General features: G+C 46.5%; 1 protein-coding gene across 2 annotated transcripts in view; it reads right to left on the bottom strand.

The window, feature by feature from the left end:
• The window catches only part of ARHGAP24 (Rho GTPase activating protein 24), a 363,688-nt gene extending 337,487 nt beyond the window's left edge, over positions 1-26,201 (bottom strand). Inside the window, exon 1 of one of the 2 annotated variants that reach the window (XM_028743650.2) lies at positions 25,843-26,201. The gene's annotated coding sequence lies outside the window, so the exon portion shown is untranslated. Of the gene's footprint in view, positions 1-10,168; positions 10,337-25,842 lie in introns of those variants that run through there. The other variant, XM_028743651.2, reaches the window with a different exon arrangement.
• Positions 26,202-27,376: the final 1,175 nt, after the last annotated feature.

Genomic DNA, 27,376 nt, shown 5'->3' with positions numbered 1-27,376 from the left:
TCAAAGGTCAAACCCTCAGCTACTGCAGCTGACCACAAGGAGCCTGATATAGATGCCCCAGCTGCACGCAGAGAAAACTGAAGCACAGGAGGCTAAGGAGTGCCTAGAGAGGAGATACTTGCTGCCCAGGAATAAGCTCTCTGAGCTAAGGCAGGTGTGTATCTTTTTGTAGCTCACAACTTTTGAATCTTCGGTAATCCAGAGCCCATTGGCAGGTAAGAGAGAGTCAGGGGATCCCTCACACATTTTCTTGTTGGGTATGGGAAAGAGGCACCAGCAGTCTGGAGCAAGGACCCGTAGACCTAACCCACTCACAGAAAGTTCTTACACTGTTATATGCCTGATAATTAGTTATAAAAAGGGATGGAGCCAATGCCCCACATAGGAAATTGGAGGCAGGGGGTCCCTCAGCCCACCCCCATTCATCAGGAGTGTGTGTGTGTGTGTGTGTGTGTGTGTGTGCGCACACACACACACACACACACACACACAGACACAATATACAAATCTAAACACTTGAAACAGAGGCATTCAAAATACTTTTGTCCTAGCCCTGGCAATAACTCGGAAAAGGATTAGTTTCACACATGCAGGTTATCGTACGTTGATTCATCCTAGCATGCTGCCTTTTATCATGCTGAGCACTTACTAAACAAGGCGCCAAGCCGGGATGTGATAAGAAGTGCTGATCCAGCATTGCACATCATGACAATTAGGGTTATCCATTTATTAATTTGTCCTGTTTCTCCATAGCACAGGATCCTAAGATGTGTCTTCAGGCAATGCCTCTAGCCCAGGCTTCCCCAAACTGGTGTTCTCCAGATGTTCATGGACCACAACTCCCCATTCACCTCTGACCATTGGGCATGCTGGCCGGGAGTGATAGGGAATGGAGCTGGAGGCTTCTCTAATCTTACTGAGACTGGAACAGGCCATCATCATAGCACAAGAGAGGCTGGTAGCAGAACTCTGTTGCCTATCCTAGAGAGCAAGCCCTCAAGTTCCTGTCTAGGAGTCGGTGGTGTAGCAGAGCAGGAAGACAGGAGAGCCCAGCTCTAGAGCTTTTTTGCTGAACAGGAAGGATGAAGTCAACTGCTAGGACACCAAGATAACGGATGGAATATCCTTACAGTGACAAGTGGATGAGGTGTCGATGAAGCTTTCAGACAGAGAATAATCAAGCAAAGTTCGGCTACCCCTTAACTTTCCTTTGGCAGAGCTATTTCATGCTCATAGTTTAAATGGCTGAAGATCTTCTCATGAAGCTCAAATTGTTTTACCAGTTGAACCTTCGTAGTCAGAAGGAAGCACCACTGAGTTTACTCCCAGGAAGCCATGCAAAGAATTGCAGCAACACTGACTCTACCACGCACTGCTGGCTCTTTGGTGTGTGTGTTTCATAATGCGTCAACACAGATACCTTCATGTTCTCCTTAGAGGCATGGCTATGGGAGCTGTCATGATTATCTCCCGCACTTTCAAATCCACAACTACCCCCAGTTCCCCTTACCAGTGCCACTTTTGGCACCGATATAGCATAAGATGGTCTACTCATAAGTCACTCAAATTATACAGTGCTCCTTGCTGGGTCCAATGTAGTGCAGTTGATAAAGTGGAGCAGCTGAATGTGGGAGGCCAATATTCGATTTCCTGCTTGGCTAGCAGACTCACCGGGTGTCACTCTAACCTACCTCATTGGTTTTTCCTGAAGATTAAACAAGATAAGACCTGAACGGTGGCTTTGCACAGTGAAAGGTGCTGGGATAAATGATTAATAATTGCATGAGCTCTGCCTTTCCCTTCGTCTGCAGGATCTACCGCTTCTCAGAGCACATCAGAGAAAAGACAGGCCCTGCCCTGGCCATAAATCGTGGGGTGCCTTTGTCAGTCTTGTCAAACGTTTCCCTGCCTCCTGGCTAGAATATATGTGCATTTTCTGACACTTCGTATCTCACAAGCGCTGCAAAAGGCAGTGCTGTGCTTGGGGGATCCAGTCAATACAGCCATAAATGTGACGATAAGGATGACATTTAGCAGCTTGCCAAGACAATAATAATCTTGTGCATATAAAAGGTGTCTGCTGCTGGGTCCACAGAATGCCCCCCATTGGAACGTAAGACCTGAGATTTGTGGGTGCATCTCTATATGCACATAAGAATAATGGTTTCCTCCCACCTCTGAAGACATGCTGGGGTTCCCCTGAAATTACTCTGCACATCAGCTTAGGGAAAGGGATATACACACTTGTGCAAATTAATTGAAACAAAGCATGTTTTCTATCTTACTTGTAATCTTACTTGTAAACAAACACGAAAAGTCAGTTGATCATTATGGTGTTGGAAGCCTGCAGCCAATAGAAGGAATGATGCGCTCGCCACAATATATTGAGGTTCTACGAAAAAGTGTTATTCCAGAGCTGGAAAAGAGGTATCCTGACGGTACTGGGATATTGCAGCAGGACCTGGCCCCCTGTCACACATCGAAAGTGGTGAAGAAATTCATGACAGAGCAGCAAATAATAATAATAATAATAATAATAATAATAATAATAATAATAATAATAATAATAATAATAATTTATTATTTATAACCCGCCCATCTGGCTGGGTTTCCCCAGCCACTCTGGGCGGCTTCCAACTGAATATTAAAAACAGTACAGCATCAAACATTAAAAACTTCCCTAAAGAAGGCTGCCTTCAGATGACTTTTAAAAGTAAAATAGTTGTTTATTGCTTTGACATCTGCTGGGAGGGCGTTCCACAGGGCAGACGCCACTACCAAGAAGGCCCTCTGCCTGGTTCCCTGTAACCTTACTTCTCGCAATGAGGGAACCGCCAGAAGGCCCTTGGCACTGGATCTCAGTGTCCGGGCTGAACGATGGGGATAGAGACACTCCTTCAGGTATACTGGACCAAGGCTGTTTAGGGCTTTAAAGGTCAGCACCAACACTTTGAATTGTGCTCAGGATACAGGTATTTGATTGGCCAGGGAATTCCCCGGACGTAAATCCCATTGAGAATTTGTGGGCTGTATGCAAAATTCACCTCTGTGCTGTAGACTGCACAACTATGGAGAAGCTCATTCAGGCGCTGATTCAAGTGTGGTACAGGGATGCGAAAATCAACAGTGACTGTTCAAAACTAATAGACTCCATGCTAAACTGTGTTCAAATGCTGCTTAAAAATAGCAGAGATCATATCCGTTACTAGAGTATGTATATGTGAGTTTTGTACCTGCTTATGTGAGTTTTGTACAATAAACTACATTGTTTGTTTCAAATAATTTGCACAATCCCCACTTTAAGGACCCCCCACCTGCACTATTCATTTAAATCATCATCATACCACTTTAAACAGTTCTGGATTCCTGCAAAGAATCATGGGGACTGTATTATTGTTATTATTTATTCAATATCTGTACTGCCCTTCATCCGAATATCACAGGGTTGTTTACAATATAAAAATACATTCCGCAGTAACAAGTGAAACCAATAACCCCTCCACACACTGTTTAAAACGGCTTAGATCAGGCTTCCTCAAACTTGGCCTTCCAGATGTTTTTGGCCTACAACTCCCATGATTCCTAGCTAGCAGGACCAGTGGTCAGGGATGATGGGAATTGTAGTCTCAAAACATCTGGAGGGCTGAGGTTGAGGAAGCCTGCCTTAGATGGTTTAATTAGCCAAATGCCTGGAAGAAGAGGAATATTTTTGCCTGGCAACTAAAAATATGTAACGGAGGAGTCAGGCAGGGGGTGCCAAAGACCCCCAACAAATTTGCAAGGAGGGAGTCAGGCCCCCTCAAAATTCAGTGGCAGCCACAGACACACACCCTGTGTGGCGTGCTGATGTCACTCGCGCAAGCCACACGGGGTGAGCACAACACATCATCACACTCGCGGCATGCGCAAGTGATGGTAATTATGATGGCAAGCCAGCACACTTGGCACCAGGCAAGCTTCCCTTCAGAGAGCATTACACAAATGGGGAGCCACTGCAGAAAAGGCCTGTTCCCAGATTCTGATTCAATCCTGAATGTCCCACTTTTCCTTAGGACGCCCCTATTTTCATTGGAGAAATGTTGGAGGATATGGAGACCCCTGAGCTAAGGAGATTAGTAACTATGCCACCTCTAGAAGACATCTGAAGAGAGTTTGGATTTGATATCCTGCCTTTCACTCCCCTTCAGGAGTCTCAAAGCGGCTAACATTCTCCTTTCCCTTCCTGCCCCACAACAAACACTCTGTGAGGTGAGTGGGGCTGAGAGACTTCAAAGAAGTGTGACTGGCCCAAGGTCACCCAGCAGCTGCATGTGGAGGAGCAGAGACGCGAACCCAGTTCCCCAGATTACGTGACTACCGCTCTTAACCACTACACCACACTGGCAGCTCTGTTCAGGGAAGTTTTTAATATGTGACATTTTTGTGTATTTTTCATCTTTGTTGGAAGCCGCCCAGAGTGGCTGGGGAAGCCCAGCCAGATGGGCGGGGTACAAATAATAAATTATTATTATTATTATTATTATTATTATTATTATTATTATTATAAGTTTTTAAATGTTTAATGTTTGATTACGTTTTGATATCTGTTGAAAGCCGCCTAGAGTGGCTGGAGCAACCCAGTCAGATGGGTGGGGTATAAATATTCTAATTATTCTTATTATGGAATAGGAGAAATTATCGGAGGGTATGTAATAAAACCCACCACCATCAGGCTGACCAATGTTGTGTTCATCATGAACATGTTGTGTTCATCAAGAAGAAGCTTTGCTAACGCAGAAGGATGCTTTGGGTCAGATCTGGGCAATGAGGAGAGGTAAGCTTGCTAAGATTTCAGTAGCATATTTCGAGGACAACAGTGCAGTTCAAAGTTCTTATTGGCAGGTGGGTGAATTAGAATTCTGCTATTATGGGCTGTCTTTCTCTCCCCCGCCCCACAGAGAAAATGAGAAACAGCTTTAATAAAAGCCGAAAATAATGAGCAGGCATGAGAACACCAGCTTTCTCAGATGAAACAGTTTAGTTGCCTCAACTACCTTTTTTATCTCAGGGTTTTATTCAGTGCTGGATTGGATCAAAATAAGATAAAGGCTCTTCTTTCTTCTGTGCATGTGAATTGGGGTGCCAAGCAGAGCGTGCAGGGCACATCATTAAAGAACTAAAGGCTTTAAAAGCCTATTGTGCAGAGAGGAGAAAAGGCAAGCCTTGTAGAGAGAGAAACACTTAAAACAATAACGTCCTACCTTGCCGCTTCGGGCCCCAGAGCTTTTGAAAGGCTGTACGGCACACTAAAAGCAGTACCATGCCACTTTAAAGAGTCATGGCTTCCCCCAAGGGACCTTGGGAACTGTAGTTCATTAAGGAAGCTGAGAGCTGTGAGGAGACCCCTATTCCACTCACAGAACTACAATTCTCAGAGTGGCCAAACTACAAATCTCTCTTTCCGGGGAGCCCTGGAGACTGTTGCTCTGCTGAAGGGCACTGGGGTCTCAACACAGCTCTCAGGACCAATAAATAATAAATAATAATAATAATTTATTATTTCTACCCCGTCCATCTGGCTGGGTTTCTCCAGCCACTCTGAGCGGCTTCCAACAGAAGCTTAAAAATACATTAAAACATCAGTCATTAAAAACTTCCCTAAACAGGGCTGCCTTCAGATGTCTTCTAAATGTCATGTAGTTGTTTATTTCTTTCACATCTGATGGGAGGGCATTCCACAGGGCAGGCGCCACTACCAAGAAGGCCCTCTGCCTGGTTCCCTGTAAACAACATATTCTCAACAACCTATTACAGCTTCAAGGGTTCTTTGAGAGAAGCCACAACTGTTTAAAGTGGTACGACACTCTAGTACCACTCTATTCTGCCTTGGTCAGACCACACCGGGAAAGACTGTGTCCAGTTTTGGGCACTACAGTTTAAGAAGGATGTTGACAAGCTGGGACGTGTGCAGAGGAGGGTGACCAGGATGATCAGGGGTCTGGAAACTAAGCCTTAGTCTGAGGAACTGCTGAAGGAGCTGTGTATGTTTAGCCTGGGAAAGAGGAGATAGAGAGAAGATATGATAGCCATCTTCAAATATCTCATGGCTGTCACATGGAAGAAGGAACAAGCTTGTTTTCTCCTGCTCTGGAGGGTAGGACTTGAAAGGAGAAGAGAGTCCAACTAAACATATGGAAAAACTTTCTGACAGTGAGAGCTGTCTGACAGTGGAATGGTCTCCCTCAGGAGGTTGTAGACTCTCCTTCCTTGGAGGTTTTCAAGCAGAGGTTGGATGGCCATCTGTCGTGGATGTTTTAGCTGAGATTAGCTGAGATTCCTGCATTGGTTGGGCCAGATAATCCTCAGGGTCCCTTCCAACTCTGCAATTCTACAATTCTGCGGCACCACTTTAAATGTATGGTACAGATGGGGGCCTGAATAGCGCCTACCTACTAAAGAGTTCGGGACGTGGGTGGCACTGTGGGTTAAACCACAGAGCCTAGGACTTGCCGATCAGAAGGTCGGCGGTTCGAATCCCCGTGACAGGGTGAGCTCCCGTTGCTTGGTCCCTGCTCCTGCCAACCTAGCAGTTTGAAGGCACGTCAAAGTGCAAGTAGATAAATAGGTACCGTGCCGGTGGGAAGGTAAACAGCATTTCTGTGTGCTGCTCTGGTTCGCCAGAAGCGGCTTAGTCATGCTGGCCACATGACCCGGAAGCTGTACGCTGGCTCCCTCAGCCAATAAAGTGAGATGAGCGCCGCAACCCCAGAGTCGGTCACGACTGGACCTAATGGCCAGGGGTCCCTTTATCTTTACTTACTAAAGAGTTCTTACCAGATTAGGGTGTTTCCCTGGGCTACATCTTTCACTGCTTACCTTTGACGAACCTTCTGCAAGGGCTACAATTCCCTTCAACCCCAAACAGCACAGTCTTTCTTGTGAAACACGATGATCTTAATTGTATGGGTTAACCAATGGCAGACTATGCGGAGAGGCTCCTGCTGTTTAGCATGGGGGGAGCTAGGCTTTAGAAACATCTGGTTTACTACAGCCTTTGGGTTCAAGTGGTATTTGCCATTTGTTAGGGATCTGATGTGCTTAGATTTGGATCCTGTGCCTAAAGTCCATGCTGCCAGCTTTCCACATTTGACTACCCACACCACAGCTTGAGGAGGCTCCACAAGTCCCAACACTACGGCAGTGATATACACGAGCTGGGATAGCTCAGTCAATAGAGCATGTCTCAGGGTTGGGGGTCTGAGCCCCACATTGGGTGAAATATTCTTGCATTGCAGGCGTTTGGACTATAGATGACCCTGGTAGTCCCTTCCAACACTACAATTCTGTTATTGTTCCAGCAACCACAACAGAATCCTCTGCTGCTTTTGGTATCTTCCTTCTGTTTAGTTTGCTTATGAAAACCTTGACAAACTTTCTGAGCCACTATGGGTAATGGGCTGCATTGTTAATTTATTATTATTATTATTATTATTATTATTATTATTATTATTTATTATATACCACTCTTCATCCAAAGATCACAGGGCAGTTCACAACGTAGAAATACAAAAAGAAATCACAGAATACATAACAATAAAAAACCAAAAGCAAAACAAACCAATAACCCATCTCCCATGAGAATGTCCACTTTGCTTCATCTCCGTTTCTGATTTTTCCAATCCTAAGCTTGGTTCTCCAAATTACCACATCACTTTTAAGTCCTCGTGGAAATTCATCAGTATTTTTGCGTGATTATTTCCTAATATAAGCATTTTTGTATGCAATATTCCCTAATATGCACACTTTTCAAAGCAATCTCCCCTGATATAATGTCCTTTTGGGTGTTATTTTTATTAATATATGCAAATATAGGCATCTGTATGCACACTTTACCCTAGTATATAAAGGTTTATATACATTATTTGGCTGCACTGCAAAACTTGGAGAAGCGTGGATTTCTAAGAATGGCTGTCTTTAGGTTCTCACGTTGTTGTGGGAAGAGCAAAGTATGTAAGTTTGCTTTTACATGGAAACTTAGTTGAATTTCTCCCCCTTCCCTAATAGGTAAGCACACTCAATGGTAACAGGACATCATTTATCAAGCAGCCATCTCAGGCAGGAGGAGGATGAGGAGGAAGAAATAATCATCATTTTCTGAACATATAAAGCTGCTTATTACCGAGGCAAACCTTTGGTCTCTCTAGTTTGGTAAGATCCATTGTGACTGGCAATGACTGTTTCCCAGCTTTGCTACCTTAGATCTTTTCTAACTAAAGATGCCAAAGGTCAAACCTGCACATGCTCTCCTACTCAGCTGGGTTCCAGATCAACTCACTTTATAGCTGGAAATTTAAGCATCCACTATTGGTTTTGCAACATTTTGAGCTGACATTTCTATTTAAAGCACGGGTGGGAAAACTATGACCCACCTAATGTTGGTGAACTCCAACTCCTGTCAGCATGGCAAATGGTCAGGATACAGTGGTACCTTGGGTTACATACTCTTCAGGTTACATACGCTTCAGGTTACAGACTTCTTTAACCCAGAAATAGTACCTCAGGTTAAGAACTTTGCTTCAGGATGAGAACAGAAATTGTGCTCTGGCGGCGTGGCAGCAGCAGGAGGCCCCATTAGCTAAAGTGGTGCTTCGGGTTAAGAACAGGTTAAGAACCCGAGGTACCAAGGTATTGGGAGTTGGAGTCTAGCAATATCTGGAAAGCCACAAGTTCCCTATCCCTCGTCTAGTTGCAGTAAGAGAAATGCAATATTCCCAAAGCAAAACGACTTCTATTCACATATACTATGAAAAGAACTTTTCATACCAGCTACAGCCCAGAGTTTTATTTCTTGCTTAACTGGTAAATCTGTAAAAATGGTGGGGAAACAGAGTTAATTTTCTGTATTTGTCCGTAAAAAAAAATCACTTTAAATGAGACTTAACCACTAACTGTACAACCCTGTTCAGCAAGGCGGATTGGTTTGGCAACAGTTTTTTTTTCCCAGGTGCAGTTTTGCTTGCTGCTTACCTGTGCTGCATGACAAAAGATCACATGAAGTTCTTTGACCACTTGGAATCTGATCTGTAAGTGCCAAGCGCAGCTGTTGCCATTCAAAAACCTACAAACTAGCATCTGACCAGCTTACACCTTTCAGTGCTTAAAAGGTTGCCATGCACCGTTACTTAGGAGTTTTACAGAGTCTAGAAAACCGGCTTCAAATAAAGACCTCGCCACCCTGGAGTTCTTACAGTCCTCTTTTAAAAGCACAGATTAAAAAAATACTGTACTCCCAAATCCAAAAGCATTCTGGTTTCCTGCAAGATCAAAGCCTGGCGTTTGCAAAACGATTACAAGTTTTAAAAGAGGGAGGGCAAAAGAAAAAGAAAAACCAGGCAGAGTGCTCAACTTGTCAGGAGAGGAGACAGGCAGAGATGTTGTTTTCCAAGGCTACCCCGCTCACAAAGACAGAGTGAAATGGGGTGCATTGCACTGGGGGGGGGGGGGGAGAGGCAGAGAGAAGAGGGAGCTTTTAAAGTGGTCTCCCAGTGCAATATACAGATGCAAGCCTGCTCTTTTGAGAAATAGGAAAGAGCAGCAGCCAGCAATGCTTCAATGCTGTTTCCTTACAACCACACACACACACAAAACCCCTAGCAAGAACTCTGTCACAACTCAGGAAGGGGCACCTCGGATCAAAACTGCCACCTCCCGTCAGTGATTGACAGGCGCATCACCTCGCTAAGCCCATCTGTCTTTCTTCCGTGGGGAAAAGTGAGCTACTGCCCACGGAAACAGCCACCCTATGAAAACCGTCTCTGCCGCAATCACCATTTACATCTGCCTCTAGCAACGTTACCTTTCGTCCTATTGTTTCCCATGCCTCCCCATTCGGTTGGCACTTGGGGGGTGGAATAGCAAGTGCACCGGTCGCAAATGAATCCCATTTACTGCGGATGGCCGACAGGTATTGCACTGCAATTTAACATGACTCCAGGCAGAAGCAGCAACAGTGGCGGGGGGGGGGGGACCTTTGCCACGCAGCAAGGTAGACGCCGTGCAATAACTGCGACCGGGTAATAAAAAGCAGCATGCTCTGTCTTTTAAGGCTAGGCTAGGATATCTCATTCTCTCCCCCGCTCCCCGTTTGCATTCCTACCCACAGGTAAATAAGAGAGAGAGCAAAACTCACACTCTGCAGCTTTCCCGTCCGTGCTAAACGACGAAGCTTTCCAAAAGGGGGCAGATCCCAGGAGTGACACTATCAGGCACCGCATCTAAATGGAGCTGAAGCATTTAGGGTTCCTTGTTTGGCATTTAGCAGTGACAACAACAACAGCGGCGGCGGCAGCACAGGGGAGCACCTCCACCAAACTAATGCAATGTACTTTGCAAATTGGCCGGCGATAAAGGGAGCGCGAGCAGCGTGTTCTCCTGCGTTCTCCGGCAACGGTGCGCGAAGCCTTAATCTCGTTACATGATAAATCGCCTCGGCCATATGTGCCCATGTGGCACCCGTTCAACTTGCTGCCGGAGACCTTCGCCGATGCCGGGGTCTATGGGGGGTCGGGGGAGAGAGAGGCAGCTCTGCCCCCCCCTCCCAACAAGGAAAGCAAAGGGGAAGATGAGAGCGTGCACGTGGGAATTCAGCACACACGGAACAAAAGAGGACTCGGCGGAGAACAGAACAATACGACACTGGAAGAACTCTGCTTGGCTGAGCTCTCCGCACAGCAGCCAGCAAAACCCCCCTTCCTCCCTCTCTGCAATTCTTCCCCTCCTCCTCCTTCCTTGTTTTCCCTCCCCTGTTGCAAACCTTCGCAAAGTGACAGTCGGGAGCATGAATTGACTTTCCAGAGGTCTAATATACTATTAAAAAAAAAACTTTGACTGCACCATGTAGCCCATAGACTCTCCAAGGGTTATGGTGAGATTTCTCAGGTTTTATGGGCATGGAGTTGAGGGGAGTGTCACATTTATTTTCGCAAAAGCTGCACCAGGAGGATGCAACACCAAATTGACCGCCTCCCAGTGCTGCCAGTTACTGAACAGGAAGGAAAGGGGACTGGCGTCGGACCTCCCCAAAACTTACCCTTCACTTTCCAGGGCATTGGCATGGCAATGGAACTCCTCTGCCTAATCTTGCAAGCAGGTAGCGCTCACCACCTCCGCCTCCCGATGCCAACAGGAAAACAATCTCCCCATCCCCAGTCTCTCTGCCCTACTGGACTCGCATTAAGATAGAAGGCAGAAAGATAATTAAGTACACTGTCGTAAGCACACCTTGGTCCATGGTTTCTGTGGGAGCTGCAGCTTAGCCTGTCTTTCAGCTGCAGAGTAACTGCAGGTAGGGAGGAAATTGGGACAAACAAGCAAGGGAAGCTCTGTCCATTAGGGCATCGGGGCAAATTTAATCATGGTGCTCCACCCTGCAGAATATCATTGGGGAAGGGACCCCAAAACAGGCATTTCCCATTATTGCCCTTTCCTCTAGCGTATTGTTTCCCCTGACCCATAGGATCACCCCGTTTTTATTTGTTTGAATTCCTTGCATTCTTGTTTTCATTTTTAAAAAATGCTTTTATACTACTGTTTTGTTGCTTTTATGCTGTCTTTCTGTTGCTTTTTGCATGCACGCTGCACACCGCGTAGAGATTTAAAGAAATATATTAGATTTTGTAAATGCGTTTACATCAATGAAGAAATAAATGCACACAAATGGCGCAAGGGTTAGTTTTGCTGTCTCTTTCCAAAGTGGCCCAAGGCCACCCTGCAGTCCATGCCAGCTCCAAGTTTTGGGGGATCCCTTGGGCAAAATGTCCTAAGTGGGACCCACTCCCTGACTGGGATCACCTCTTTCATGCTGCTGTCACTGCTCCCCATTGGCTGGGCATTTCCTTTTCGGCCCAATCCACAATGACCAACACCAGATTTAGGGTGGTGCAGGCAGTTCCTCTGCACAGGGCACCAAGTCAAGGAAATGCAAAATATAAAAACAGCCACCACCTATATAGCGAAGGTGCCTGGGTCATGCTGTAGGGTGGTTGTCCTTGTGGTTTTCTTTCCTTCCAGGGATGTCCAAAGCCAGTGAAGTTTTCTCAAGATTGCCCAGGAAAGCAATGAAGAGAATTGCAGGGCTTAAGGTTGCAGATTCAAACCCCATATGGGACAGTGGTGTATTCCTGAATTGCAGGGAGTTGGACTAGATGATCCTCAGGGTCCCTTCCATCTCCATGATTCTATGCATTCTATCTATGCATCTAAACCAGCAGTTATCAACCTGTGGGTCCCCAGATGTTGTTGGACTACAACTCCCATCATCCCTGAGCTCTGGCCTTGCTAGCTAGGGATGATGGGAGTTGTAGTCCAACAACATCTGGGGACTCACAGGTTGAGAACCGCTGATCTAAATGAATGTGTTTCTAAATGCATCAACATGTAGCATTTAAAATATTTATTAACCACCCTTCATCACAAGATTCCAGGGTGATGTACGATAGGCAGTCGGAACACAAAAATCCAAGGAGAATAAAGATATAGAAGATCAAGGGGCTACTGAGTCCAGTTCTTTGTCCCAAGACCAAGCAATTCACCCCCCACCCCATATCCGTCTCTGCCATCCAGACCACAGTGCATCACAGTCAGAAACCACAGTAAAGGTTGGTCAAGCAAATGGCTCCATGTGATTCAACCAAGATGCATTCTATGGAAGACTCAGCAAATCATGAGACCTCTTTCGTCTCTCTGAGCAGGAGCAAAAATTCCTTCTGATCTCATGCACAGCATTCAGCTTGGCCTTGAGCATGGTGCTTTAAAACTCATCTTCAAAAAGAAATTTGACTGGGGGCACACACATGTGTCCCTGATGGTCCACAGGAAAGGGTAAAAAAAAATGTGTTTCAAGATCTTAAGGGAGGAATCATTCCTACTCTTCCCAAAGGCCATTTCTTGCAAAAGAGGTGCTCATATGGACAGTAAATCTGCAATCTGGTAACTTTCACAATCACTACTATTCATTACTAAAAAGAGAGTGTGATGCCCTGTCTCTTACGGCTTGGACACTATCAGGGATAGTGAACCTGTTGCTCTCCAGATGTTGATTCATAAGCGTGGACACTCCTTCTGCAGGATCTCTCCAGACTCAGTCCTCATCTGAGTTCCTCCCCACCTTCCTTAGGGGAACACTCCAGGAAAATGTCTCCCTTGCTTCTTTGAGAAAACACAAAGAAGAGTGTAGGGGAGAGGAAGTTTTGGATCACTCCATGTCAAAGCAAACTCATACAGTGCAGATGATGGAACTTCCAGGCTCAGCTGACTTTGGCTTGGTCCAAGCAAGAGGCCATCAGCAGCTGTCCCCTTGATCAAGCAGTGAGCCTAATGGGTTGCAGTGGTCCAGTGTCAACCTGGTTTCTATGCAGTGGCTGCTGAAAAAAGCAACCTCCAAAGGGCAGTCTCTGATTTAGTGGAGCTCAGGTGGCATCCTTGTGTACAGGAGATCTTTGGGTAACGAAGCACACCTGCGGCACACACCTGCAGCCTCATAGTTAAGGTGACTGAATACGTGACAGCGCAAATCCATGCCTTGCTGATTAGTGATGGGGAAGGCAAAGAACGCTTACTTTTCCATGACCCATTGCTTTCTTACTGGTTCTTTTTTTAGTATTTTTAATTGGTTGTCATAGATATATAACTAGACAAATGAAACAAGAACTTAAAAAACCCAACACTTGGGATTTTGCCAGCAACTAGGTAATTATTGATGCCTTTAGAATATTCATTCTTCTACTAAGTTTTTCTACAAGATTCCCCTATATTATTCCATCAGGGTTGCATGAAAACCTGCCATCTCCAACTAAATTGAGGTCTGACCCAAAATTGGGAGTATCAGAACCCTAAGAAGCCTCCTGTAACAAATTTGCTAGAGGCTATTTAAGGGCAAAGACACTTCCATCCATTGTACATTTGATGGTATGGTGTCAGGAATCGTGTCCAGACTATATGGGGTCAGCTTAAATTGTTGTGGCCTGGTGATATGGGCAAGATGCTTGGAAGTGTCTGGACAAGCACATGTCCTCTTGACCTTTGCCCATCCTGGTTGATTAGAACTTGCTGAAGATGGGGAGAGTAACTGGATGGGTTAATGCATTGTTGTTGACGGGCATGATTCCAGCAGTCTTAAGGAGGCGGTACTGTGTCTTCTGTTTAAGAGACCCTCCATCGACCCAGAGCTCTCTGAGAACTATTATCAGCTGAATCTGTTGAGGCTATGCAGGTGTTGGATTTTTGCCTGAAGGCCATAGTACAAGTAAGAGCTCGTACTGGTTGCCCGTACATTCCCAAGCCCAATCCAAGGTGTTTACATTGGCATAAAGGTAAAGGTAAAGGTACCCCTGCCCGTATGGGCCAGTCTTGACAGACTCTAGGGTTGTGCGCCCATCTCACTTAAGAGGCCAGCGCTGTCCGGAGACACTTCCAGGTCACGTGGCCAGTGTGACAAAGCTGCATCTGGCGAGCCAGCGCAGCACACGGAAACACCGTTTACCTTCCCGCCAGTAAGTGGTCCCTATTTATCTACTTGCACCCAGGGGTGCTTTTGAACTGCTAGGTTGGCAGGCGCTGGGACCGAGCAACGGGAGCGCACCCCGCCGCGGGGATTCAAACTGCCGACCTTTCAATCGGCAAGCCCTAGGCGCTGAGGCTTTTACCCATAGCGCCACCCGCGTCCTTACATTGGCATATGAACCTCCAAACAACTCTCTGAAAGGATGATTGCCTCTCCATCAATCTGTCTGTACACTGAGATCAGCAGGGCAGGCCATTAATTCTTTCTTATTCCACCACCTGCAGAAGTATATGGGAAGTACATGACTAAACCACTTCTGGTGCAATGGGACATCATGACGAAAACCAGAGCACAAGGAAACGGTGTCTCCCTTCCCACTGCAGCAGTGCCTATTTATTTACTTGTACTGGTGTGCTTTCGAACTGCTAGGTTGGCAGGAGCTGGCACAGAGCAATGGGATCTCAGCCCATAGCGCAAATTCGAACCGCCAACCCTCTGATCAGCAAGCCCAAGAGGCTCAGTGGTTTAGACCACAGTGCCACTTGTGTTTTTACCTTTAACTTGTAATCTACCCTGGGATCAATATGATGAAGGATGGTTTAACAAATCTAATTAAACAAATGAAGAATTAAATAGGATATATATTATGCTAAATAAACAGGCACAACTATCCAGTGCTGTACATAGTCATCCTTCCCTCCGCACCTTAAAACTAGAATGACTCATTTCATTATTTCCTTCACGTTTCTCACTCATCGCGGAGCAAAATAATGGAAATCCAAACAGAAATGATACATGCCTAAACAGGAATGTGCATTTGGGGCAAGAACTTTGCTGCTGCCTAACTTTTGGAGAAGCTTAAAGATTCTTCCGACTCTGATCCCGTCAGGTCCTGTAAGAAAGCAAAGCGCTCCCTCTTTCTTCAAGACCTGGATGTCAACCTATGCTTGGATATTGGAGGAGGCGGAAGAAGTTAAGGCAGACCTGTGGGCAGCAGCTGTGCAAATATTGCCAGCTGCCAGCAAGAATTGTCATTTCAGGGTCGAAACCTTGTTATACTCAAAAAAAAGTAAAATAAAGTGAGGCGGAGGGAGGAAGCAAGCAACCATCCACTTTTCAATTAATAACCAAGTGGTCATTCATGCGTGCAAGACACAGTTTTGATCTAGTTCCTGGAAAAGGAGACAAAACCTTAATTCTAGCACACTCAAAGAAAGACAAAGAAATCAGCTGCTAGAAGGAACAGGGGCTCAGGAGCTCCAGGCTTTGGGATGCAGTACTTCTTAGATATTTTTCTTGAGCTGCTGGGTTTGCACATAGCTCAGCTTGTAGAGCATGAGACTCTTAATCTCAGGGCTGTGGGTTCAAGCCCCACATTGGCCAAAAAGATTGCTGCATTACTAGATGACCCTCGTGGTCCCTCCCAACTTCACAATTCTAGGATTAGTCAGTTTGAAATTGCTGGTGATGGGTGGCAGCTGGGTGAAGGGCGCAGGTGGCAGACACCTGCAATCTTGCCCTCCAAAGTTCCCTCCTCCAGCCATGTCTGCCCTCTTCTCATTTGCTGAGGTAGACCATCCTGCTGTGGCTCCTTCCATATTTATTTTCCTCAGGCACACGCCGGGGGTCACAGGTGCTCAGCCAAGCAAGGAACCCAACCAAAGACCTGCTATAGGACAGTAGGAACCAAAAGGGCACATAGCAACCATTCATCTCCAGCTGACCTGCTTTCACAGGCATCCCACCCCATCTGGCGGCTAATGGGTTGAGGTTGAATCCTGACAAGACAGAAGTACTATTCTTGGGGGACAGGGGGCGGTCTGGTGTGGAAGACTCCCTGGTCCTGAATGGGGTAACTGTGCCCCTGAAGGACCAGGTGTGCAGCCTGGGAGTCATTTTGGACTCACAGCTGTCCATGGAGGTGCAGGTCAATTCTGTATCCAGGGCAGCGTCTCCACCCCCATCGTTCTGCCCGGATGCTGAGGTCAAGCACCGAGGGCCTTCTGGCGGTTCCCTCACTGTGAGAAGCAAAGCTACAAGGAACCAGGCAGAGGGCCTTCTCAGTAGTGGCGCCCGTCCTGTGGAACACCCTCCCATCAGATGTCAAAGAGATAAACAACTACCTGACATTTAGAAGACATTCGAAGGCAGCCCTGTTCAGGGAAGTTTTTAATGTGTGACATTTTGATGTATTTTAAATCTTTGTTGGAAGCTGCAGAGTGGCTGGGGAAACCCAGTCAGATGGGCGGGGTACAAATAATAAATTATCATTATCATCATCATCATCATCATTATTATTATCTCCACCTGGAGGGTTGCAAACACACCATTTCCCCTCTCTCCCAGCCAAAGGATGCTAACACCCAGGTTCCCAATAGTCTCTCTCACACTGAGTCACCTAGGAGATGCACTCAATCCTGTATAGAGTCAAGCAATACATCTGAGTCCCATACAGCAAGGCAAACAAAGCTTCAGTGGGAAACTAGTAATGCGGGTGATGCCCTTATAAGCACTAGTTAAACCAGAATGCAGTTTACATGGTCCCAAGTGCAGGTCTTAAAAGCTTCTTTCCACATGTGAGGCCTCAAGAGCTTGCAGGAGGCTCAACGGCAATTTATGTTAGTGCCTGATCATAGTCAATGCAGAACTGAAAGCAGAAGAGAGGTATTTTGCTAAAAAAAGGAGGAGGAGGACAATCAAGCACACTGTCTGGTGTCTGACTGATTTTGGGGACATGCACAAAAATATCTGTTTATCTTTAACACATTTTTGTACCTGAAACTAAAATGGCCGCTGATTTCTGCCTAAAGCAGAACCGGAGGTGAATCTGAAGGTTCCTGTTCAGGACAAACAGCCACAAGCCATTTTGAGAGGTGTTTCAAAATAATTAAGTGTTCAGCAAAACGTCTCTTGAATGTTTCTTGCCTTTCTCCACCAGATAGCAAAACTAATGACCACTCTTCCATACAGTTACTACTCCAGGCTGGAGCTCATTGGCACTTGTTATTAACAACAAGCAGAGAAAGGGGTGCCAGAATATTACAGCTCTGCTCACAGAGTCCTGGTTTCACATCATGGTTAGTCTAGCCTTTCTGGAAGGTTGAGAGCAGCCCCTGGCAAGAACGAATGTTTGTTTTCATGCATTTTTTCAATAGCAGGTCAGTGCCATTTGGCTTCCCACCATCGACACAGTTGGTCAGCTGTTCCGAGGGCTGTTTACCATCATACACAGAGGGGTCATCCAACAGCTTGCTGAATGGCAGAAGGAAGTGTCTATGGGCTTGCAAGAAAAACATCTTCCTTGTTCCTTAGTGGCATTTAATTCTTGCAATACAGTCAGATCCATGCAAGTAGGACTTAAGCACAAGGGCACTCGCCCCTTCCTTTAGTTTCCAGTAACTGGTATTCAGAAGTCTTGCTGTCTCTAACCAAGGAGGCAGAGCACAACCATCATGGCTGGTAGCCATTGATCACCACTGTCAGAGCTGCCCCTGACAACCATGAATTTATTCAATCCTCTTTTAAAACTGCCCATGTTGGTAACTGTCACTGCTTCCTGGGGGAGCGAGTTCCACTGGTTAACCATGCATTGTAAGAGGGACCTCAGGTTGAGAACTTAATTTGTTCTGGAGGTCCGTTCTTAACCTGAAGCTGTTCTTAACCTGAGGTACCACTTTAGCTAATGGAGCCTCCCGCTGCTGCTGCACAATTCTGTTCTCATCCTGAAGCAAAGTTCTTAACCTGAGGTATTATTTCTGGGTTAGCGGTGTCTGTAACCTGAAACGTCTGTATCCCGAGGTACCACTGTACTTTCTTTTATCTGTCCTCAATATTCCAACATTCATTTTTATGGGATGTCCATGTGTTCTAATGCTCTGAGAGAGGGAGAAAAACTTTTATAGATCCACTTCCTCTAGGCATAGGCATATATACTTCTGTCATGTCACCACTTACTCTGTTTCTCCCTCCCCCTATAAATTAAACAAATTAAACATAATAAGCAAAGGAAGAAATAGCATAAACCTCCAAGTCTCACTATTTAAAGAGACTTAGCTAACAAAGAGTAAACCAACCTAGGATTCTGGCCCCCTCAAAAAAGTGGTACCTCGGGTTACAGACGCTTCAAGTTTACATACACTTCAGGTTACAGACTCTGCTAACCCAGAAATAGTACCTCGGGTTAAGAACTTTGCTTCAGGATGAGAACAGAAATCATGCTCCGGCGGCAGCGGGAGGCCCCATTAGCTAAAGTGGTGCTTCAGGTTAAGAACAGTTTCAGGTTAAGAACGGACCTCCGGAACGAATTAAGTACTTAACCCGAGGTACCACTGTATATGGAAGAAAGCAAAGTACTGTAGAACTGAGCCAAAACAACAACAAAAACTCAGGAAGCTTTTCTTCTGTTAGAAAATAGCTGAGATTTTTCTTTTGCTCACCCCCTTGAAAGATAAGACAATTTGGCAGAATTATCTCTGCCCCTTCTTCACAGTGGGCTCCCCAACTTTTCTACCCATAGTCGCCTGGAAACATCTCTGGAACGTAGTGGGAGATGTTAAAAGGTTGCTCAGACTGCCATCACAGCTGATGTTGCTGCCCGTTACAATAGCAGCATCCTCCCCTTCCCTCACAAAAAACCCAAAACCCACATCTTAGGGAAATGGTAACAAGCTATTCTGCCACAGCTATTGGTGAGAGTGGCCCCATCCCATCAAGAAACTATAGGAGAGTTTATCCTCCCAGTAGAAGAATTAGGTGAAATTGCTCCCCACTTCAAGGCTCTGGTCACAATTTGGGTGGGGAATTTAAGGAGGTCATTTGCAAACAGCTGCAAAGCCAAGTGTCCAAACAGTTGCGGATACAATGCACTTTCTCCTCTGCACACATACACAATGCCCAAGTGGCAGTACAATAATATGAATGAGTCAAAAATATTAAATAATTGTGAGCCAGTTTAGAATTCTTGGGGGGGGGGGAATTCTCCTCCCCCCTTTTCTTTTTTAGCCTTCACAGATGCTGCTCATAATTGCTGATCCATTTACACTTTGAGCTGAGTGGGATTTGCATATCTCTACCATACGCGGGTGGCGCTGTGGGTAAAAGCCTCAGCGCCTAGGGCTTGCCGATCGAAAGGTCGGCGGTTCGAATCCCCGCGGCGGGGTGCGCTCCCGCTGCTCGGTCCCAGCGCCTGCCAACCTAGCAGTTCGAAAGCACCCCCGGGTGCAAGTAGATAAATAGGGACCGCTTACTAGCGGGAAGGTAAACGGCGTTCCGTGTGCGGCTCTGGCTCGCCAGATGCAGCTTTGTCACGCTGGCCACGTGACCCGGAAGTGTCTGCGGACAGCGCTGGCCCCCGGCCTCTTGAGTGAGATGGGCGCACAACCCTAGAGTCTGGCAAGACTGGCCCGTACGGGCAGGGGTACCTTTACCTTTACCTTTTTACCATGAGTAGGGAAGAGCGCTGATGGCTGTTGGCCCACCACCACTCATTCATGGAACCTGAGAATGTGTGGCTAGTTGCCTTGCAAAATGCAAGGCCTCTGATCTTTCAAAGAGGGCTATGTGCATACAAGTTGTATGCCAAGACGTGGAGGTCGGATGAACACAGATGGCTGCATGGGCAGGACTGGAAAGCCCCGTGCATATGAGAAAATGCATGCCGGTCATAGCTTGGAATGCAGAAGGCAGATGAGCCAATCAATCAGAACAAGTAGATCCTCTTCCCTGCAGCATTTGATTTTGATGGATTGAACCAGCTTTGTGCAAACTTCTTCGATGTTTATGCCAATGCTTTTCACATCCCAAACCGGCCTGCTTTTCTGGCCACAACATGAGCAAACATGAAAAGAAACACAAGGCTGGTCCAGCATGCCAAATCAGGAAGTCGCCTTTAACCCATTCAAAAATAATTGTCTGAATCACCTCTAAATAAAAACAACTTTACAATGAAGTCTGGGGATTTAGACAGACAAGTCCTGGGTTTGAACCCCCTTGCTCAGCCTTGAAGCTCACTGGGTGCCGCTGGTCCGGTTGCACACTCTTGTCCCAGCCTACCTCACAGGGTTATTCTGAAAATGAAATGCAATAGCCCTGTGGGGAAGGGATGCTGCTCAGTTGTAAGGAAGATGCTTTGCATGCAAAAGGTCCCACGTTAAATCCCCAGCCATCTAAATCATACTGAGCTAGAGGGACCAATTGGTCTGTGAAATATACTCAGATTCGAGTGTGAATTTCATGCTCTTTATTCAGCTCATAGTAGCAATGAATGAAACTTTCCCCAAAACGTCTAGCTATATATACATTATTTACACAATGGGCCCCACGTGATTGGCTAATTTCAGGCTGCCTCTGCAGGCCAATCTGGTTGCTGATTCACTTCATCCAGGAGCCTGATTGGCTGCTCATGCAAGCCAATCAGGTTGCTGATTCACTTCCACCTGGAGCTGGATTGGGTGGCTCCTGTGGAACAATCAGACTGCTACATTCTGGATCCTATTGTTCTAGGATTCAGCTCTGTACATAATATTCCGTTTTCATGCAGCAGGTAGGCTATGGAACTTGCTTGCTCCCAGTCCCACAAGAGTTAGTGATGGCCACCATGTTGGATTATTTCGAAAGAGGAATGGACCAAGTCATGGAGCAACGGGCTATCGATGGCTACCAGACATGATGGCTGTGCTCTGCCTCTGCAGTCAGTAATGCTTCTGAATAGCCATGACTGGAAATGGCAGGAGGGGAAAGTGCTCTTCCCACAGGCATCTGGTTGGCCACTGTGAGAACAGGTAAAGGACCCCTGGACAGTTAAGTCCAGTCAAAGACAACTATGGGGTTGCAGCGCTCATCTCGCTTTCAGGCCGAGGGAGTCGGCGTTTGTCCACAGACAGCTCTCCAGGTCATGTAGCCAGCATGACTAAACTGCTTCTGGCACAACGGGACGCCATGACAGAAACCAGAGCACACGGAAATGGCGTTTACCTTCCCGCCACAGCGGTACCTATTTATCTACTTGCACTGGCATGCTTTCGAACTGCTAGGTTGGTAGGAGCTGGGACAGAGCCATGGGAGCTCACCCCGTCGTGGGGATTCGAACTGCTGACCTTCTGATCTGCAAGCCCAAGAGGCTCAGCGGTTTAGTCCACAGCGCCACCCGTGTCCTTTAAGTGAGAAGAGGATGCTGAATTAGATGGGCCATTGACCTCATCCAATGGGCTGTACTTATGGTCTGATGAAGGCAACTTGCTCTGTTCTGATGGACTCCGGAGAGCCACTTCCATTCATTAAAAGACAACATTTGGGCAAATGGCTCAGTGGAGTGTGACCCAGACTTAAGGAGGCTTCCTGCGCACCACCAACCTCTTCCCAAGCTCCCACTCATTTCAACGGGGCTTGCATAGCAGAAGAACTGCTGCCTGCACTTTGCAAAACCTCCGCAGCTGAAGACATCGATTTGAATAGAAAATTTCTAACATCCTTGACAGTTTCCTACCTGGGCTTTCCTGGAAAGCTAGCAAGGGAGTAGAACTCTGCAGCTTTGTTACACCGCTATAGGATGACATCTCCTCTAGTTAAATGCCCACTCACATATTAATGCCGCTCAAGCAACCAGGAAGAGCTTGATGCTGGAGCCTCCATTAGACAGTGTTTTATTTTAGTTGGTGGAGGGTTTTTTTTTGCAGATAATTAAGTATCGCTGGGCAGATGCTCCACAGTTGTCTTTTCCAGCTCCTGCTCTTCCCAAGGGCAGCCACTGTAAGTAATGTAAATTTTTATTAAAATGCCTCCATGTTTCCGATGGCGCAGCAAACAGCCACCTGTTCTAATTGGAACACACAGCAATAGACCAGGCAGGAATGCCGTGCAGTGAACAGAGAGACCCTCACATATGGAGGCGGGGGTTGAAAGAAAAATTGAAAGAGGGAGGGGAGCCCTTAATCTGAAACGCGGGCACAGCACAGGGGTCCTTTAATTGTTCTCCCCACCCATGTGGGAGCTGCGGATCTGACATGGCTAGGAGAACATTTAAAGGGCATCCATGCTCAGATGCAAAAGAATGTTTTCAGAGCATTGAAATGCCAATCTTGGGGCGCCAGGTGTAGCACAGCTTCACCCAAGCAGTGTTTTCTCATTCACGTCACAGAGAGCGAGGGAGTATTAATGAGCATACCAGTTCATTAATAACTCTGGGGGATAATGGGTACTTCAGAAGGCCAGATGGTCAGCCTAGGCTGTGTGAAGTGAGAGTTCCCATGAACTCCAAACAGCCGAACAGGAAGGGCACTGGAGGCATGGCATGCAAATCGCTCTCTGCCACCTGCTATGAACCACTTCCCCTTTTGCTCCTTTTTGCATCACAGCAGCGCTGCATTAAACATCCCACCGCCGCTTAAAAACAACAACAACCTGGAAATGTGCATATTTTGCATAGTTACAGCTACAGGTGTTTTTCAGGAGAAAGCTACATGCTAGGGTTTGTCCCAGAAGAAGGAGCAACCTTGCCAGGACTTCTTAGGACTCTCTCATCATTTGTGCAATTAGCAATTGTGTGGATTATTATTTTTTATATACAGCAAGCATCAGGTGAGGCCTGATGGTGGGGTCCCCTTCTTATGGTCCCAATCCAGATTGGGCCGTCGGCACCTGGCATCTGCATTGTAAGGAAATCTCTCGCTCATGTCAATAGAAACTTGGCTTTCTATTGATGCAAATGGCAGCTGAAGGGTGTGTGAGCTGGATTGGTGTGGCAGTGGGGAACAAAGGGTAAAGCCCACTCACCACCAGGGGCTAGATGCTGAGAGGCCCCTTTAAAAGTGGAGCTAGGGGAATGCAACAGGTGCAATTGCACTGGGTGCAAAGCTTCTGGGACGCCGCAGCTATTACATCAACTGGAAGGCGAGAGGCGAGGGGGCGCAGGATTTTGGATTCACCACTGTAATTTGAGACACCAGAGCCCACCAAAGATTGCTCATTTCATGAATGACAACACGTCCAGTCTGGCCTTGAGATACACCTTTCTTGCTTTCCCATCCCCATCATCTCTTTTTCAAATCTATTCTTTACCCTTTTAAAAATGTTGACTCACCTGCTTAGTTTAAGTTCATTATAAATTGTTTGCATTTCAATAAACTGTAACCATTGCAGACCTCACATTCATGTTTTCCCGTCACACTTTCTGCGTTCCTCTTAGATGGGTAAACTTTGTCCCTCCAGATGTTGGACTACAACTCCAATCATCCTTGGCCATTGTCCATGCTGGTTGGGGCTGATGGGAATTGTAGTCCAACATCATCAGGAGGGACACAGGTCCCCCCCACCCACTGCCTTAAGAGTGTAAACACAGCAAACTGTCCTAAAGTATGAAACAGCCCTTGCTTTGTCTTCAGCGAAGGACCATGAGTGCCCTGGCCAGGGATCTGAAAACTGTTTTGTAACAAATCCAGTTCTGTAGCTCAGCAAGAGGAATAGATGAATTTGTCAGTTTCGGTTTCCTGCAGTTTTTTCTCTTTTCCAATCTTAAAGCTGAGTTTTCCACATTTCTATAGCAATTTTGTGATTTGTTTATTTATTAATCCTCATGGAAACTCACCAGCATTTTAGTGTGATTTTCTCTGACCTGCTTGTGGTCCCCCCCCCCTTTATTTTTTTTGCAAGCAGTTCCCTAACATAATGCAGTTTTGTATCTTATCTTCACTGCTATATACATTTAACACACCCTTACCCCAAATATGAAACCCAAATGTGAACCACCCTGAGATCTATGGGTATAGTATGGTATAGAAATTTAATATAAATAAATATGCACCTTTTTGTACACATTTCTGGCTGAAGAACTTTGTATCTAAAGTTGCAGGAGTGAGAATTGTGCTGCATAATTTTTTTGCATTGGCTCAAAAAGGGTCGTTCCTCGTTAAAATGCAAGCAAAATTTATCCCCCTTCCCAAATGCTACTCAGTGGCAGAGCATCTAACTTTGCAAACCTAATGTTCCAGGTTCCAACCCTAGAATCCCCAGGTAGGATCCCTAACACAAACTGCCAGAGAGCCACTGCCGGCTGGTCAGTCTAGACAATACTGAGCTTGATGGACCAGTATAAAACAGCTTCCTATGCAAATCAGCTTACGGCACCTCAATAGTAACTATGTCCAGACGTCCCTGTGAGCTGATGCTCAAGGGGCCAGAGCACTGTGGTCCTTCAAGGTGGTCCTTGAAGCATAGGACAAGCCAGGTATAACGGCCTTAAAGGAAATGGGAGCCGTGACAATATGGAAGCATCTAATGCAAGCATTTTGGGAGCATCTCTAAAAGATGTAACCAAACTAAAGCACAAGCAAACGAGCATTTCCCTTCAGGAGGATTTCCTGAAAGTCTTAGAAAGGAAAATGACCACCAGCAGGTTGAAAAGCCTTAGGGAGAGGGAGCTCAGGGTATCTGGCAACGTGCTTTATTTTTCTGCAGTGTGCTCATTGATAAGTATCACAAGATTCAAATTAACTTGGAGAGAGCAGCCTCTTTTAAGAAATCTCCCTGTCTGCATTTCTGCTTCTCCTTGAGACTAGAGAAATATAGGCAGAACCATACCACACAAAGCAAACTGCAACCCTATGCGCACTTTCTCGTGGGGCGAGCCCCGCTGAACACCATGGGACTTTTACTCTGAGCAAACATGCATAGGATTTTGCTGCTGGGATATCCTAAGGCAGCCAGAATAAGAAATCACTAAGGACTCAAAGCAACAGTGAAGATACTTTTTTACTATCCAACTGCATCTCAGAATAATCACCTTATACAGAAAAGTCTACTTATTCATTCTTTCTTAGCAAATGCGTTGCACTGCAGTTATTCTGGAGATCTAACAAGAAAATTTGCTATAATTCTCATGCTGTTGTGTGTAGATTTAAGAGTCCTCAGGACTTTTGCGATTTGCTGTCAAAGGGGGTTATTAAGACCGTCTAACCTAATGATCCTGGTGGGGTCGGAAAGCCTTTTGCTACAGAGGCTCCTTTCAAATCAGAACAAGCTTTGCTAAGGTGGGAATTTCAGGACGCAAAAAGATTGTAGAGAGATTGCTCTCCCCGCTCCCCAAAGTTTAAACGCGGATTCTATTTTTAACCTCCGGGAGGCGAGGTGCAGTCCTTCTTAAGTTCCTCATCACCCAGTAGAATCCTTTAAGCTGCTTCTCCAAGACAAAAGGGGCATTATCCGGCAGCTGCTGTCGTTGCTGCCGCTTCCTGGCCCGCGCTAAGAACCTGTCAGAAGATCATCCCCCTTTGCTGCGCTTTTCTCACCAACGCTATTTCCACGCCACCTACCCTGTTCACAGCCTCCGCGACGGATCCGCAGCAACAGCAACAGTTCCCAACTAGAAGCGCCACCATAAACCAAGTGAGGGAGAGAGAGAGTGAGTGAAAAGCCCTGACGTTTCCCGAGCTCACGCGGATATTCAAATCTGTGAACTTCTCTGTTAACTCCGTGCAGTTTCAAAAAGGAAATCGGAGGCTAAATTCAGCTGACAACTGTCGTTGCGCAAAGCTCTCGCTCTTCTCCGCCTCCCGGTTCAGCGCCGAAACCACTTGCGAACCATCCGAGGACCCTCAATTGAAAAGAGACCCAAGAGGAGGAGGAAGAAGAAGTTGAAGTAGTAATAGTCCTGGGATCTGGAACGGGCAGCCGTGCGCAAAAATGTGCCAATAACACCCAGCGCGCACGGGAGGCAGGGGAGCGCGCCGGGCCAGCCCTCCGCGGAGAGGGAGAGAGTTGGTTTCAGGTTTCACTCGGCAGCTGGCGAGCTTCTCGACGCGCAGGCTGCCCCGTCGAGGATCCCTTCTTAGCCGCACAGCTCACGCCTCCGGTATCTCTGGAACCCCGGGAAGCGCGGCGCCCTCAGCTGCGCGCCGAGCTCCAATAATGGCCCCATCCCTTTGCCACAGAGCTCTACTCCGGCTGCTGGGCAGCTTCCTCTTAACAGCTTGTTTCCTTGCATTCAGATCCCACCTTTCCCGCATACCCTCCAACGTTTCTCCGATGAAAATAGGGACATCCTATTCCACAATAATGATTTTATTATTTATACCCAGCCCCAGTCACTCTGGGCGGCTGCCAACATATATAAAAACATAAAACATAAAACATTTTTTTAAAAAATACTTCCCTATCCAGAGCTGCCTTCAGATGTCTCCTAAAGGTTGTATAGTTATCTCCTTGGCTCGCGGGTCGCATAACTCCATACCCTCCAACATTTCCCCAATGAAAATAGGGATGTCCTAAGGAAAACTGGGACATTCCGGGATCAAATCAGAAATTGGAATGGCTTCAGTAAATCTAGGAAAATTGGGGCACTTGGAGGGTCTGTTTCATCCATGGGGGTCAAAGTGGGAAGAACATCAGCAGATCCTGCTGGATCCAGTGCCAGAGTAGTCACTGGCCTAGGTGCCCCACACCTTTTAGGGGCCCTGCGACAATAGATCAAAATAATTGTGATTTGATCTGGAAAGAAAATTACAACCAAGCTTGCTTGGTTCAATGTTATCCCACTGGAGCACACACATGAGGGGGCCCGGAGATTTTGACTGCCTAGGGACATCCACAGGGTTTAATCCAGCACTGGCTGGATCAGGCCAATGGCCCACCAAGGCCAGCATCCTGTTCTCACAGTGGCCAACAAGGTGCCTGTGGGAAACCAGAAAGCAGAAGATGAGCACCAGAGCAACGCTCTCCCCTGGTTTCTGGTTTCCAGAAACTAGTATTCGTAAGCATACTAGTTAGAGAATAGCCATCACATTCGTTAAAGGTAAAAGGTAAAGGTACCCCTGCCCGTACGGGCCAGTCGTGTCCGACTCTGGGGTT

This window comes from Podarcis muralis, chromosome 9, assembly GCF_964188315.1.
Source record: "Podarcis muralis chromosome 9, rPodMur119.hap1.1, whole genome shotgun sequence".
Taxonomy (NCBI): domain Eukaryota; kingdom Metazoa; phylum Chordata; class Lepidosauria; order Squamata; family Lacertidae; genus Podarcis; species Podarcis muralis.
The sequence above is the reverse complement of the archived record's forward strand: the minus strand, read 5'-3'. Positions and strand labels throughout refer to the sequence as shown.